The following is a 16,775-nucleotide window of genomic DNA, read 5'->3' as shown; positions in this document are numbered from 1 at the left end:
TTTACTTTTAGGTACAGTTTAAACTTTTAAAATTTTTCAATTTTTTTTAAAGATTTTAAAAAGTATTTAATTTGAAATTGTTTAAATAAAAGCAATTGATGGATTTTATTCATCGCAATTGTAAAACTTTCCAGAAACTCAAAAACAAAATCTTTTGTTATCGCGACAAATAAAAAAATCAACTTCAAAAAAAGCTTTCTTTTTCCATTGTGTAAAATCACAAAACGCGAACAAACACCAAAGTTTTCACTTTGAATCCCTAATGAAACTTTTTTCAAATAGATGCATTGAATTTTTAATGACATCATTTCCATTCATCACGAGAAAGTTTTACACATTTATAAAGTTCTGGATATTATAAAGCATCTGAGAAAAAATAGCAGCAAGCTCTATTGTTAATTTTTAATATAATTTAAAAATAGAGCAAAATTTGTGTCTGTATTTCCTGACTTTCATTGCTCATTGTAAATAATGAATGGAATACGATATCCGAGTGATACAGCTATTGTCTCGAGGTCATATCCGCGATGCCACAGCGGTGTCAAGATGAGATTTCTGTGGTGTCACGATGATGTCTCGGTGCTGTCACAATGACGTCTCTGTGGTGTCACGATGACGTCTCTGTGGTCACGATGACGTCTCTGTAGTGTCACGATGGCGCCACGATTGAGTTATTATGACATCACAGTGCCGTCAGAGCAACTTCGCATTTTGTCGTTAATACGTCGACGCAACTGTGTCCTAGCGAACACGATGTGCTGTTCGGCATTTTGTTCAAATTTTGAGAAAAGTCTGCAATTTTGTAATCGTTGAAACAAAAGAAATACATTTTTGCATTCAAATTTTCTAACAAGTGATGGAGCATAGATTTTAAAAATTCGTGTCTTTTCATACACTTTTTAAGGTATTTGATTTGACAATTTTATTCCAACATAATTAAATAAATTGCTCTTTTAAATGACCTTCAAATTTTAATAAAACAAATCATCATTCCAATTGCATGCCAATACACGCCAGACTATGTAAACACAGCGTGTCATCCAGACTTACTTTCGAAGGGACATTCTCAAATGACGTAACGATTATAGCAAGGAGGGAGGAGGGATTATGATTCTCCTTCATATCACACAGTCCTTGACCTACCTATACGCATACCAATTATGTGATCTAATTAATTAATTAATTAAATCCCATCATGTTTGCATACGCAAAAATAGTCTCCAAATGTACAAACTATTCACATCCAACATGGACGAGTCTCAATAATCTTTACATATTTTCTATTGACATCTAAATTGAAAGCATTGTTGCTATGATTACTTCCTCTGTGAAACGTGAGAAAATTCAATTAAATCCAATGCCTTTGTATAATCGTCTTTACGCTTTCACAGCTCATCTACCGAACATTCTGACTTCTTATTACTATTATTCTTACCTTTATTTGCGTGTTAATAGAAATAAAATAAAAAAAAGACTCTACTGCCAGAGCCAAAACTAACACGTGGCGCGATAAAGAAGAGTTTACCATGAATGTTAAGTATAATTTACATTATTGCAACGGGTTGAAATTTTCAGAAAAAAGGATTTATAAAAAAAATCCGATATTTGACATGCTTCCGGATCTTGGGTAGTGTTCATAAATTACGTCATGTTTAGTCATGGATGGGGAATTGGAGCTGTAGATTGAAAAATTTGTGGCTTTGCGGTTTGAGAGTGTCTGGGACTTGTTTAGAAGTTCTTAGGCGTTCTCAAAACTCGAACGTGTACCCTGGGCACCCTGGGGTAACTTACTAGAATGTCAACCTCCCTATTCCCCTCCTGCAACCCACCAATTTTAATTTCATACAAAAAACACAGATACATTCGCAGGACCTCTCCCAGACAATCCTTAACAAATGTGCATCCAGCCAAATATCTTGGACGTCATTGATGAATGACCTCCTACAATAAAGCTCTACATGCAATCTTACAAATCGCTTCATGTCTCATAAAATTAGTATGAAATTTCCGCAACATCTGTTATTGATTTTATGGCATGTACATGGCTGATGTTAATGTCATGTCAGTGAACATTAGAGTTACTAGATATGAGCAGTTGACTATTATCAGATATTTTTAAAAAATATCATGTTCTCGGAATACTTGAATGTAGGGCACGCTTCCTTTAGTAAAAAACATAAAAAAGTCCTCAAAAAAACTTAAATATATTAAATTAGAGCGTATCCATATTCTCATTAATTTAATGGTTCCTTGAACTAATTTGCATTTGCATGTACGTCGAGAATTAATTGGATCTAGTTGAGTGATGGTCAATCTGTGTGCCGCGACACTCTAGTATGTCGTAAAAATTCTTGGATGTATGCCATGAGCAAATTCTGTCGAGGCTTGCCACTAAGGTGGACCGCATAAAATAAATGGTTGCCCATCACTGATCTAGACTGTTGGACTATTTTATTATATTTCTCATGAAAAATGACACAATGTGTATGAATGCAGAGTAAATTTATGAGCATTAAGATTAAAATAATGATAAACCGTAAAGTAATTCCAGTCAGGAGTTCCACAACACGATTATATACAGCACAACAAGTTGGATGACTAGAGGAAGTTAACTTGACTTGAATCTGGACCTTCAAATGGAAAATTTTCATGATTCATGCAAATTTCCCAAATTTGTGGACATTTTGAGACTATGTCGGGACACAACATCAAGTGACAAAAGTACAGCACGGTCCTACCTAAAATACAGCACATGGCCGTCCCTAACAACAAGTCTCAAAAATCAACATAATTTTTTAAAAAATTATGAATTCGTGTTTTGGATTATATCTTTTGACAGCAAAGGAATTGAGCAAACAATATAATTTTTTTTTATTTCCTTGAAAGTTTGCCAAGTATCAAGTCACACCAGCAACAGAATATGCTTCAACAAGTAAGTGCTCAATGTAAAATTCACATTTTGGCTGTGGAAGTGAGAAAAATAAATAAAAAAAAAATTTGGAACATTGTTTAATTTTAATTCTTTTTGGATGTGACTTAAAGCTGTATAGGAACATTTGTTTAAAGCTCCAGGAATGCTTGATTTGTGGATTGAATGATATTCATAGTATTTTATGCTTCATTTCTTGGAAATGTGTGAAATATTTTAAACATTTCAATGGTTTTGGTTTTGAATTGTTTGGTTTCATGTCAAGATACATACTTCAATTGGATATGAATTGACAAGGGCATTGAAGATGCAGAGATTTGTTTGAGATTTGGTTTGGGCTTTAGAAGACAAGGAATTGTTGCTTGGAAATTGAATTTTAAAGTTAGATGTCTTGATTAATTCCGAGCAGCACAATTTAAGAAGGCTCATCCACAGAGCTTTTAAGGCTCTTCTAAAGCTCTTTTATTAATACCGAATGGAAGTCGAATCTGTGTCGTATTGATACAGCTGCCAAATTTTGGCAGCTGTAACATTTTAGGCAGCATTTCGTGTTAATTCGAGGCCGAAACCTGACCGTTTTCTTAATCTACCCGAAAATTACTACCCTGTCTTATTCGGGCATCCTTAGGTACTCAACCTACCCATGTATTCTAGAGTACCAAACCTACCCGATTATCCTAGGGTACCCCACCTACCCTAACTCTTCGACAACCATAAGTTACCCTCTCCAACACTATCCTAGAAACTGTACAGCTGAAAAAGAGATAAGGTAGGTGAATTTTTCTTGGATACATACTCAAGTAGGGTAGATCATCTCGGTTAGGTTGAAAAACCAGACTTATGACTTTCTACTCTCGGTCTCGAGATTTGTAACTTGGAGTTTCGCTGAAAAAATTCGTCAAAATCGAGACTTTAAGAACCCTAATTTACCAAAGCCTTAAAATGCTCCGTGGTATAGCCTTCTTCATTTGTGTTTCTCGGGTTATAGAACAACTCAATCCCAATAACCACGGAATTTTTAATTTACCGCATATTAAATTCTTATTGCTATATATTGATATATTCAATCATGCAATTATTAATTTTTGGGAGTGTACGCATTTTTAATATTATTAATAAATTCCCCGATTTGCTTCAGGCAAGAATTAAAAGGTCAGACTTTTTAATAGATTGCTCCCAAAAATCCTATTTTTTTAAATTTTTTGCAGTTACTGTGGTATTTTTATACAATTTGATAGATTCCTAGAGATTTGATGCCAAAAAATCATATTGATGTCAGGGGTGCAGCCAGAGATTTTGTGAATTGGGACACCCCTTTTTATGGATCCCAAAATATTAGAGGAACGAAACCCACAGCAAATTAAAGAGTTTTGTGACTCCACCCCTGACTGACAACAGTCACGATGAAAATTATACTCAATAAAACCATCGCGATTGAAATGAAAATTCTTGTGAAATTATGGGTGAATTAACTTGTAGAATTAATTAATTACTGAAATAATTCAGTCATAAATATTTTTATAATGTTGAAATTTAAAAATAGATTTTTGAGATTAAATTTCGAGGAAAATAGCTTGTCGATTAATTAATTTCTTCCATAATATTATTTTTAATATGATTTATGATGGTACTAAAACAGCGTAAATAGTAATCTAAAAGAGACAATCTAGTGCTGTTGAAGAATTTCATAGGAATCGGAAGCTTCTTAGATTTAGTATTTAAATTGTTTTATAGGGGAATCAGAATTGAAGTTCATTTGATTTTTGATAATTATTGTATTTTTTTTTTGGTCTCCGTAAGGTGTACGAATGCGGAACATATACAGTCACGTACCGCACTCAGCCTAATCACATCAAGTGCTAACCTCATCTTTGCGCGGTGAAGACCGTCAATCCAAACCACAAAGTGGGGCGGAATCAAACGAGGCCCTGGTTAATACTGGTTAGCATACGCTGGTCTAGCAAGCTGCCATCATTATACCAAACGCTAAGGGACCCAAAGAGAGAGGTCAACTGGAACTAACAACGACAACCAAAGCTAAACGGTAAAGGACTAATGATTTGTAGCTAAATATGTGAAACTGAAAATGATACTTTGATACAGATGAGATATGAGAAAGTATGGCTGGATAGGGCATACGCTTCGGAAGGAAAATGTCATTGGTTGGACAGAAACACAAGTATGTTACACAGCCCTTGGATAGAATCCACAAGGAAAAATGCGACCAGAAGCTTCAAAAGCTAATTGGCGCAGATCAGTAATGAAGGAATCTCAGCTCAACGTGCGGACAGAGAATTTGTACAAACTAAGTGACAGAGCCAGCAACACAGTCAGATGGAAAGCATTCTGCTTTAACCTAAGCTCCACATAGGAACATTGTTGCAGTAAGTAAGTAAGTAAAAAGGTAAAGCGTGCAGACGCTGTACAGAAGACGAAATGAAGCGGACATCAAGTAACGCTTCTTCAATCAAATCCCCCATCACCCCATCCCCATCTCTGTACAGTAACAAAATCTGCAATAAATAGTAATATAGTGTTCATGAAAATACACTTTAAGTAGCAAGCTTCATATTTTACACAAGTAAATCGAGAATGTCAATGAAAATTACTATCTTGATATTATGTAACCCCTAATAAGCATAAACAGCCACCCTTCGTATTTGTTTATAAATAGCGAACTTTGTAGAATATCTCGGTTGTTTTCAAAACAGTTGCGAATGCTTTTAGATTGATAAAAGGATCACATTTCTCAACAACGAAAAAAAATATAGCAGTAGATAGCTTTAATATCGCATTTCTTTGTTTTCACTTATAAATTCACAACAAAAAGCTGAACATTCTTATTCCCAGCATAACAAAAAAAAGCAATTTCTTTACTCAACACAATCAAAATTGTCTATGCTTCAGCCAGCACAATCACAAAATGTCTTTTGGAATGGAAAATTTTGTAAGGAAAAATGGAAGTCATTTACAGTTTGAAAGTATGCTTTACAAAAAATCAATACTAATTACCATGCGTCACAATTAATGCCATTTTCCTTATCTTTGAAATAATTAAGAAGCGACTCCGAGTCAAGCTGAAAAACTTACATCAATGACTTTTTAATTGATGATGGACTTGGAATGAAATGTGAACATTAGGAATGAAGCTTCAAATAAGTGCCTGTTAAATGTAATGAGCATTAATGCCTCTCATTAACAGTTATCCCGGGATTGCTTCCTGCTTCCTAATTATACCATTAATCCCGTTTAAAAAAATATGATCCTTGGTTTATTGCTGCTCTGTCTTTTAATCTGTTAATTATGCAGGAATAAAATTATTCCCGAATTTTTAATAGGATTAAATTAAATTGCATTCAGCTTCTCTCATATGCCCCAAATAAGATTAAATATTGGGCGGTTAATGATAATTCTTGTTTATGTTAAACAAATACAATAAATGAGGAATTTGCATTTAAATGTTAAATTAAAATTCAGAATAAGTGCTGGAATCCAGGATTATAACATGAACTGATGTAAATTTTGTTAGAATTGTTGGATCCTTGTTAGCTAGCTTCTGGAGCGTAGCCAGTAATTGTTTGAATCACTAATAACTAGATGCGATGGATACGTGTGGGTGTTCTTGACTTCTCTGTTGCTTTTCCCTCATTTACCGACTTTTCAAAGTAGCTTTTGTCTCCAAATGTCAATTTGAGAAGCCTATTGAGATCATAAAAAGAATGTTCATGTCCATCTTTCATTCGAAATATTCAGCAAAATACACAACGAACCAGAATATATCCGTTTGAGTAAAAGCCTTTCATGATGAATTTACGATTCTTGTATCTTTCTTATTTCTAACTACTCCATCATTCATGATTCCGTTGTTGTATCTTACATTGACTAATTCTTGGTTCCCGTCATTAAAATGCTACACTTAAGAAGCCATAGAGTCTAAATTTCCGAAAAATCACTATATTGATAGTAGGATTCGAACACAGGAATTCAAATGCAATACCAAATTTTGTGACCCGAACCTTACTAAGTGAATTATCGAACCACTAACTAAGTTATGGCAAATTTACTTTAATTAATTTTTGGAACAAGTTGTCGTCAAGAGCTTTAAGTAAAGCATCAATTTTCCGAGCAACTCAAATAAGAAGGCACCGTCACTGAAGAGTTGGAACTCCATCAAACCATCATTGCTGTCTTCCGGGCATCTAATGAGACAAATAAATCAATATTGATTAGATATACCATCAACTACAAAAAAGTCTCAATTCTTTATTTGACTATTAACTACAGTCACATTTGCATGTGACAGTTCAAAGTTCATTAACTTTTTTCACAGACAACGTAATCAAATAATGATTAAGACATGTTGATTGATGATACCGACATGATGGTTGCTAAGTTTATCAACCCCATGTTATATTGACATCAATAACATCCTTCAACCTCACCTGATGATTTTATTACTATTTATTAAGAACTGTCCCCGAGTGACATAAATTGAGATGGATGTTATTGAGGAGGTATGCGGATGTAACATTGAGGTGGATTCCGTTTGGTGTTAATAAAAGAGGTTTAGTGGTCGTGGCGGAGACTTTTTTATTTGTGTCGGTCGGGGTCTATTGATTCAAGCATTTAAAAATTAATGTTGGCATACTTTAACTGAGCTATGTCAATGATTGGTAACTTATGTGCCACGGTACTAACGGTTATTGATTCGTATGCTATGTGTGGATTCGGTCGAGGCTTACCAGCATGGAGTGCTTTGTCAAGGGCGTATTCAGGAGGTGAAAACTGGTTAATCAATAGCAAACTCCGCATCAGGTCGACGTTTCTTGATTTAATGCTAAATTCGATGAAATCTTGCTTTGGGGCAGAATAAAGCAGGTCAGGAACTCAATTGTCAGCCATTTTACCCAATGCGCCTTCCAAATGAATGCTTCAGGGCAGAGCCAAGCTGGACAGAAGCTCAATTGTCAGCCTCCAGTTTGGTCATTTCTACGCGAGTACTAATCGACCAAACTTGGCTACTTTAATCTTCCTGAATACTTATTGACTTAAACAATAAAAGGTTGCCCACCCCTTGAGCTATGCTAATGACCTCAAAAAAATAATTAAATTTAAAATTCATCTGTGGAAGTTTATGCCAAGTTTATGCAAACAACTGTTACAATAAATATAAATATTTTTTGTATCCATTATGAAATTTCAGTGGCTTCAGAATTAATGAAATGCATTTTCGGTCAAGTGGTTGGAAACTTTAAAGGATTTAATTGAATCCATTCATTAATTCAAGAGCCTCAATAAATATTTGTTTGATTAATGATGTTGTGGCTGAATAAAGCAATCTGATTTCAAAAAATTTATCTCTAAACATAAGAGACATCCCCAACAAGATGAAAAATACCTCAATCGAAATTAGGTATACCCAAAAATAAATTTATTAAGCCTCTTCCTTTCCCTTTTTTTTCTCTTTATTTTCATTATTCATTCAGCATAAAATTTTGTTTTTCCTCTTTTAAAATTACAGTGATTAAAATGAAAATTCAGATTTATTGAAGTTCCGCTGAAAATTAATCATTTCAAAAACAAATGTTTACTTATTATGAACGAAAACTTTATTTATAGCAAACAAGGCAAGCTCAAAAAAGTGGAAAAATAAATTTACAGCAACTGACGGTGTTGTGTTAGAGGCAAACATTTTGATATAGAAAAAGTGTTATTTTTTATTACTTAAATCAGTGGTGGACGACTACCTTTAATTTTTAAGCAAACCTTAGTTGCTACCATTGGGCTTAAGGCTACACATGACATAATGTTCATGACATTTCCTTGGCCAGGTTGGCCAAAACTATCCTTAACTTTCTAAGTAATTTATGATGAGTTTTGAACGAATTTCGGAATATTCGGTTGTTGCTTACACTGACAGAAGAAGTATAATTCCAAATTCCGAATCCTGAGTGGGACTTGAACCCACACTTCCTTCGATTTCAAGTCACATGCTCCTACCATTAAGCTATCGGGAGTTATTCGATTATACGGCAAACTGTCATATATAAATTACACATTTTCTATGACCATCTTACTGCTGAACTTCCAATAATATTCTGATTAAAGATCATAGTTACCAGACTAGCGCCATTTCATTTCGAAAGGATTCGACATTGGTTTCGAAGGATTCGAAATTTGATGCGAAAATTCTAGAAAATAATTACCGTTACTTTAAATGTAAACAACGAATTTTTTTTACAAAATTTATGAATATTTCTCATGAAATTTCATGAAATTAAGACTCAAGTGATCATTGTTATCATTGCTTATTTGAAAGAAAACAGTTACACGCCTCAGAATTTAAATAAATATTGACTTTTTGTTTGTAACGTATTTTTTGATTTTAAAAAATTTCAACGGTCATTTATTTTTTAAAAACATGGTTTTTATCCCCGTTTTTTCATTCAAATAATAACGGTCAGTATTCAAAATGGCGCTAGTCTGATAGTCAATTACTTGCTGCACTGGTCATACAGATCAATTGGGATCCATGACATCCCAGAGGAGTCGCCTGAAGCTGGCTCTATCACTGGATTCCACTTTCTTCCTCTGACCTATTCCAAAATATGAATCTACAACAAAATCTTCGAAATTATTCCATTGTCGTGCAATCGAGGATAATTTCCGGCCTCTTTTCCCCACAAAATCCTTCTAAATTTGTTAATTGATTACATGTAATTGCAAATCTATCAATCAGGTCATTAGAAGCGTGTTAAGAGGATGGAAGGGTGTGATTGATACTCAACAAAGGCTAGATCGATAGTGATCCATGTAACCTGAAACTGGCCCTTTCGCTTGCCAATTTCAAAATACAATAATCCCGATTGGTATTAATTATTCATAGTTGTAATATGCTGTCCTAGTGGCCATTTTTATTGCAATTTACATTAATTAGGCAATTTTAATGTGAATTTCCATAGAAATTGCCTCATATATGTCAAGTGTCCATTATATGGCAGCCATTAAAAACATGTGCCGATCCAAAGTGTCTCTATCAACAGCTTTCACCCATGAACCAATTTTTAAGCAATTGACTTTAAAAAGCTTTATTAAGCGAATCATGACGTTACATGATACAAATAATAAATCATAGCGTTGAAGAAGAAAATAAAAAAGTCATAAAAAAATCTGCCATCGACTATAGATTTTCCCGTCATTTATTTCTCTTATCAGAAAATTACCCCTCGGTATTCTTCTAGTTTGGGTTATGGTCAATGTCAATGAAAGGATATTTTTTTTCTTTCCTTTCTATTTAATCAAGAAGAAACATTTTTTTCATCCTTTTTCTGACCACAATAATTTTTATAAATTAACCTTAAATTGAATGAAGCACAGCCATGAAATGAAGTGCTATGGACATTATACTGCTTCATAATAAAAAAATCTGGGTTCAAAAAGCATTTAAATATGCTTTTTTTAAAAATACAGTCAAGTTTAAAAATAGAATCTGAAACAATGCATGCTTTAAAATAGAAAGTTGATAGATTATTAATTAAAGCGTCGTCGCTCTAACCAATGGAAGCTATCTATAGAGACAGAAAGTGGAATCGATATTTAATTCTTGTGAAATCAGTGTGCAGATAGACAAAGCTACATTCCGTTTGGTTTTTATGAATTTGATGCCCCGGTGATAGTTGTGTTACTTTTAAATTAAACTGACGAGCAGCACGAGATTTATTTTTAAAGCGTCGCGCTAGCACATAATGACAAAGGGCAGAGAGGAGTGCCTACTGATCTCGAGAAAGACCAAAAAAATCCTGGATCGAATTAGTCAAAAAGGAAGCTAAAGTCCTTGACATTTTGAACTAGCAGAAGTTCTCGAAGGATAAAACCAGCTTTAGACGTTCTCTCCGTGTGGTAATCGGCATACATGCTCCCCAGCCAAGGAAGTGAATAGGTACCCCGGGATCCCAAAACGCGTCACTACACAAATGTTCATGTCAGTCATGCTCAGTCAACCTGAGAATAAGCCATTGTTCGTTCAGTGGATTATTAATAGCACAAAAGGATTTCAAAAATATCCGAACCCGAACAACAGAGATGCGAGCGACTCTGCCATGGTGTAATGGAACTACTAAAGGATTAGTGGCTCTCTCTTTCAGTAACATCCAATAAAAGACCCTTCATTGAAGCCACATGGATTTGGCATATTGATAATCGGAAGCAAGCACCAGTTTCAGGCGGAATCTGAGGAAGGTCATGAATCACAATTGATCTGTTCGGTCAGCGAAGTAAGTATGAATGGATAGCGTTATGGATGATACATCTTCCGTTTGGTGTTGGCAAATGAGCTTTTTGCAGACTTTTAAAAGCTCCATTGTGGAGTCGCTTGCATTTGTATTGCTCGGGTTTGGATATTTGCTCAAATTTAAAAGATCAGCTACCATGAGTCGAGGTGACTCGATGACGTACTTCGGTACCTTATCATTGTGATACCGACCAAGCGGCAAAGTTCCTCGTCAGAGCCTCCTAAATTTATGTTGCTCGGAAAAAACCTGCAAATATCTGATAACCAATTATTAATTGATGTCAATATGAGCAATATGAGAATATAAAACACAAATGAATAATCTGATGCCATAAAATTGAAATTTTTACAGAATAGCCTTTGTGTAGTTCTGACCGGAAAAAAAATCTGATATTGAAATAGTTAGAACTGATTGCAATAAATGCCTTCTCACCCACAGCAGTCAGAAAAAAGATGCAAACATTTATATCCTACTCACATCCACTTATTTTTTGATGACGAAGAAACCTGTTGACATAAACATTTTAAATATTTATGGGTGACATTTGTAACATGTATAGTGCTCAGGTGAGACAGAATTACGTTTCAAACAGGAAATATGCCGCACATGACATTTTGTCGTACACAACAGTCTGTAAATCTATTTTAATGATTTCATGACTAAATGACATTAATAGCAGCATTGCAAATTTTGGTAATTGAATGACTCTATGCCTTTGTGTTTTATTATTGGATCTGAATGGTCCATAATTTGACCATATAAAATGAAGGCTCATTAATGTGTCAGCAGTTATTGTTGACTGTACATTATTGTGTTAGCTTGCACAAATTTCTGTTGATGCCGGTTGGAATCAAAAGTATTTTTAGAATTTGACAAGTTTAAATCATTTAAAGTGTTTGAGTTTGAGGTTGTTATGGAATTTTAGACAGTATAGCACTTGATTTTGGTGATTGACAAAGGGCGGTCAGCAAAAGAGCCAGTTCTAGGCCTCAATTGAGAGAGGCAATTGGTTACAGACATCGTGAGTTGAATGCTAATAAATTTCAATTAATTCTCTACATAATGCGCCCCATGTAAAATTGGCCTTTTCATAATGCGCAAATAATGCGTAAGACAAGAAAAAAAAAAAACATATTTTTCGTATAATACGCCCTGTAAAATTAATGTTCACATAATCCTCAACATAAAAATTCTCAGCAAAACGATTTTGTCCCATACAAAATTCCCAGCAAAACGGTTTTGCCCCCATATAAAATTAATTCTCCACATAATGCGCTGCATAAGAAATCAATTCATTACATAATGCGCCGAATAAGAAATTGATTCCTGAAATCCCTTATAATAACCAATCAAACCTCAATTTAAGCTATTGCTCTTTTCCCGCCAATTCAATCCATGTATTCCTAAATGTCCAAAAGCTCTCAATGTTTCAAAAAACATTCGATGATGTTTCTCAATGTTTCAATGTTTTAGCAAAAAACATCAAGAAGATATTTCAATGTTTACCAAAACATTAACTTGCTGTCCTTTATTCCACAGGCAATTTAACATAATTCCATTACAAATCTCAACAGGATATTAAAGAATTAAAAATTTAAGTAGCTATTTATGTAATTGCTGAAATTTTTTGTTGTTTCTAAGGTCGCCAATTTGATGAAATACCTTAATTTCTGAGAGGTATGTAGACATTTATTGCATAACACATTTATGATGCTTTATTACCAAGATTATGCCTCAAGGTAGACAACAACAAAAAAAATTTCTATGGTATTTTGTTATTTAATTAAATGTATTTGGTATCCACTTAGAATCCATTTATCCATAAGAAAAGCTTACTGTAACTAAGAGATGAATCTTTTCATCATTTTAAAGTAATCTTATAAGTAGAAAGAAGATTTAAGACAGCATTGAGGATTTACGTGACGAGCTTTAAACCTTTTCATTCAGAAAAAAAAATTTTTCATTCGGATTAAATCCAAATCCTTTCTAAATTCTTGTAAATTACGCAAGTATCAAGCTTCCAAATAGAAATTTTTTGAGTTTCTCTGTTTACAAATAAATTAAATCTCTAGTTGATGTTTGCTATTTTGAGCAGCAACAAGTTGGAAATAAAAAAACTTTTTATCTTCAAATAGACAAACTTTTTATTTTGAAAAGAATCAATATTGGATGTTTATTCTATACATTACTAATTGACTATTTATTTATTTAATTTTGGATACTTGTGCGTAAAATGTTTAGAATTCTAATATTGATGAGTTGCTGGGTTTAAAGCTATGTGAAATGTGAAATTTATTTTAGTATCAATTGGTAACAGAGCAATTTAATTCTAGAGTTGTTGTTTAAGACTTGAAGTATGCTTGCAGGTGCGTAGCCAGAATTTAAGAAATAAATTAAGAATTAAAATTTTTAAGAAAGAAAAAAAATTTAAAAATAAAAAAATCGTTACAAAGTAAACGGTTTTACAATCCTCGGAAGGGGCCCACTCAATGTCCCCCAGCCTATACCCCTGATGTTTCCATCATTAAGGAATTCGAAGAAGAAAGAAGCCAACTTCGGATTCAAAACTTAGAAAGCACATGACGTAATAAGACTCGAAGCTTGCTTTCCTCTAACCCTGACAGAGACTTCTGATTTTTCGATTCCTTTTCTATTACTTGTGTAATCTTCGGAAAAATAAGAATTTGCTCAAAAATGGTCCAAAATCAACTCTCTTTGTGCTGTTAGGCCAACTTCGCGCTTTGCCAATAAACCTGGATCGTAATGATGCCTTAGCTAACACGGTCGGATGTTAGGGCTGATTTCATCTATGACAAAGTATTACAAATATTCCAGAACACAAAGTCGACTTGGAATTAGTATGAAAAAGCCGGAAACTAATAAAATTTTAGTCGACTTCGAGATCTGGAATATTCAAAATTGCCATTTGCCAATTCATCATTATCTAAGTAATCTGAGTCCACAACTAAAAGTCAGTTTGGATTTTTTATGCCCTCGAGTAGCAAAGGAATCCCACCACTAGATCTAACCTAGGTAATGAGACAAACTCAAGTTTGGGGTCAAATTGGATTTTTATGGACTCGGAAATCAATTTTTTCAATTTTTGGATAGAATTTTCAATGAAAAGAATCCTAAAGTTCCTTTCAAAAATTTCTGACTTCGCTTCTAAACGAGTTAATCCTCTCTTTGCGAATTCATTCATAGAAAAGTTCATTACAAGTATTCTGTCTGAACATATGAGTCACAATTACCTAAGCTTTTCGAGAAACTTCGACTTATAAGAGCAATCCATAAATAAATCAGATTACTTAAATTCAATAAATTTCAAAATCCTAAAATTTCTAGAAAAATCCAAGCACAGACTTTAAATTATCCAAAAATAAATTGCCTTAAAATTTTCAAATGAAACTCCCATCAATCTATTCAATGAATAATTGGCACTTACTTGCGCATCCTAGAAAACGTGATGTAAATTTTACGAGGCACTTGAAGTGTGACGAGATAATTGATGAATCCTCATTTGTGACGCATAAAATAAAGTTCAACGCAGGAGGCGGAAAATATTAATTTCCTATTTTTATAAGCAAAAAACAGCATTTTATTCCTCATCATCTGAGTACTTCCTTCAAAGCATCTTGATGAAGATGAAATGACAAATTCAAGATGCTCTTCTGAACAATGTCGTCATGATTCTCAAATACCAAATTTTTTGATTATTAAACAAACGAAAAAAAGAAGTTGTAAGGTTAACTGATATATGTTAAGAGCATCACATGACATTGACGTATGTTGATTAATCATGAAAGAAGAAGTAAATTGAATCATTGCATATTTTATTTCATTCATTTCTATAGTCTAGATTTCAATAAATATGAAGGAACGTGATGTTATCAACGTATTTGTGAGTTAGTTAAAGATGGAATTATTATGAATTCATTCGACAACAATTGAAGACGGAATCACTTACCATTCTGGATGGCTTATTCTTTGGAATGCGGAATCGAATAAAGCTTCAGCGTCTTTGCTTTGTTATTTGATTGTATTAAAGTGTTGTTTATAAGAAACTTTCAAGGCTTCTGCGCTATTCTGCTTTGTACAATTCAAAAATGTTTTAAATATGTCGATGGTGTATCCGAGTGTTGTATCTGGGGTATGGTTATCGAGTCTAATGAAGGCTTATCTATCTGTGCAAGAGGAAGGAATCTGTGGCCGATAGTTAAGCAACAGATCGGATTTCTGTATCATTCTTCAATGAGGATGTAAGTTCAATTCCCACCAGAAGTCGATCTTATCATTGAATACATGCAGCGCCGTCAATATGACAAAGGTTGGTACAACAATCTCACGATATTACACCGAACAACTCCACGTGGCTTCTGATCAAATTATCAAATTAAATAATTCAGTTGCACCTAGTAGACCCTTCAATTTTGAGGGAGATCAAACCGACTCCTTTGATGGCATTACTGCCTATATTTCACAAAGGAATTCTTATTTTCGAATTCTCTCAATTGGGTCAATTGGGTCTAAATCAGCCGTCACGGTGTCGTCAGGGTGACTTCGCGTCTTAACGTTAATACGACGACGAAGCGAAAGAAGCTGTTGATAGAAACAGTGTAGCAATTGATAATTTGCAATGGGCAGCCAGCGACAGACGAACTTCAGACGTCAAGTAAGAGACCCCATGGATCACAGCAGTTGATCTGTATGACTTGAGTAGTAACTAAGCAAACGATACCCTAGGAAATACGTTTGAGTAATTGAATCGCTGTGTCTCCCGAAGCCAGATCATTATATTGACCGTAAAATCACCTAATTTACTCAAATTCCTTCATTTCTAATGTTTCCTAACAATTACCTTAATCGTTATTCCTTCAACAAACTAGATAAAGTAAGCAATTTACCAACTTTTAATCAAATTAATTTTAAAGAATAGAAGCTCTACTTTCCCCCCACAAGCTAATCTGTTATTTTATTGTTAGTACCTGTAATAAAAATTCATTGAACGTAGATCCAATTGAGCGTATCACGGAAAAAAATCTTTTTTCATCAAACATGATTGATTTAATCAATGTAATTGACACTTTTCAATCTCATAGTTTTCATTGTTGTGACCTCTTATCTATTCAGGTGCTTGATTGAAATGGAAATAACATGATATTTAAGCGATTCATTGATTCAGTTTTTTGAAAAGCTTTTCTTTTGTGTCATTGGATTCGCTTCTTTTTTTATTAAATTTTGTGCGAATCAGGTATGATATTAAAGATATTAAATATTAAAGATTCATTGTCTCGCATTCTGAAATATTTAGTGCCATACTCAGACTACATAAATTATGTGAGTTTTACGAGCATTGAATATGAAATGAAATTCAGAAATCTCGAATCTACATGATTGGACATTCAATGAAGAGACGTTGTCTTGGCTGAGTGTTTGGATAGCTTAGATTATTTTTTAAACGCCCAGTCATCACCTTTCTTATGGGAATTCAATTGATTCAGATTTATATTTTGGTTTTGAATGTTTTTTCTTAGATTATTTGTGATTTTAGAGTG

Source organism: Chironomus tepperi, unplaced genomic scaffold (genome assembly GCF_022539635.2).
Source record: "Chironomus tepperi strain 1889 unplaced genomic scaffold, CSIRO-AGI_Ctep_v1 contig_309, whole genome shotgun sequence".
NCBI classification, from domain to species: Eukaryota; Metazoa; Arthropoda; class Insecta; order Diptera; family Chironomidae; genus Chironomus; species Chironomus tepperi.
Note: the sequence above shows the minus strand (reverse complement) of the source record.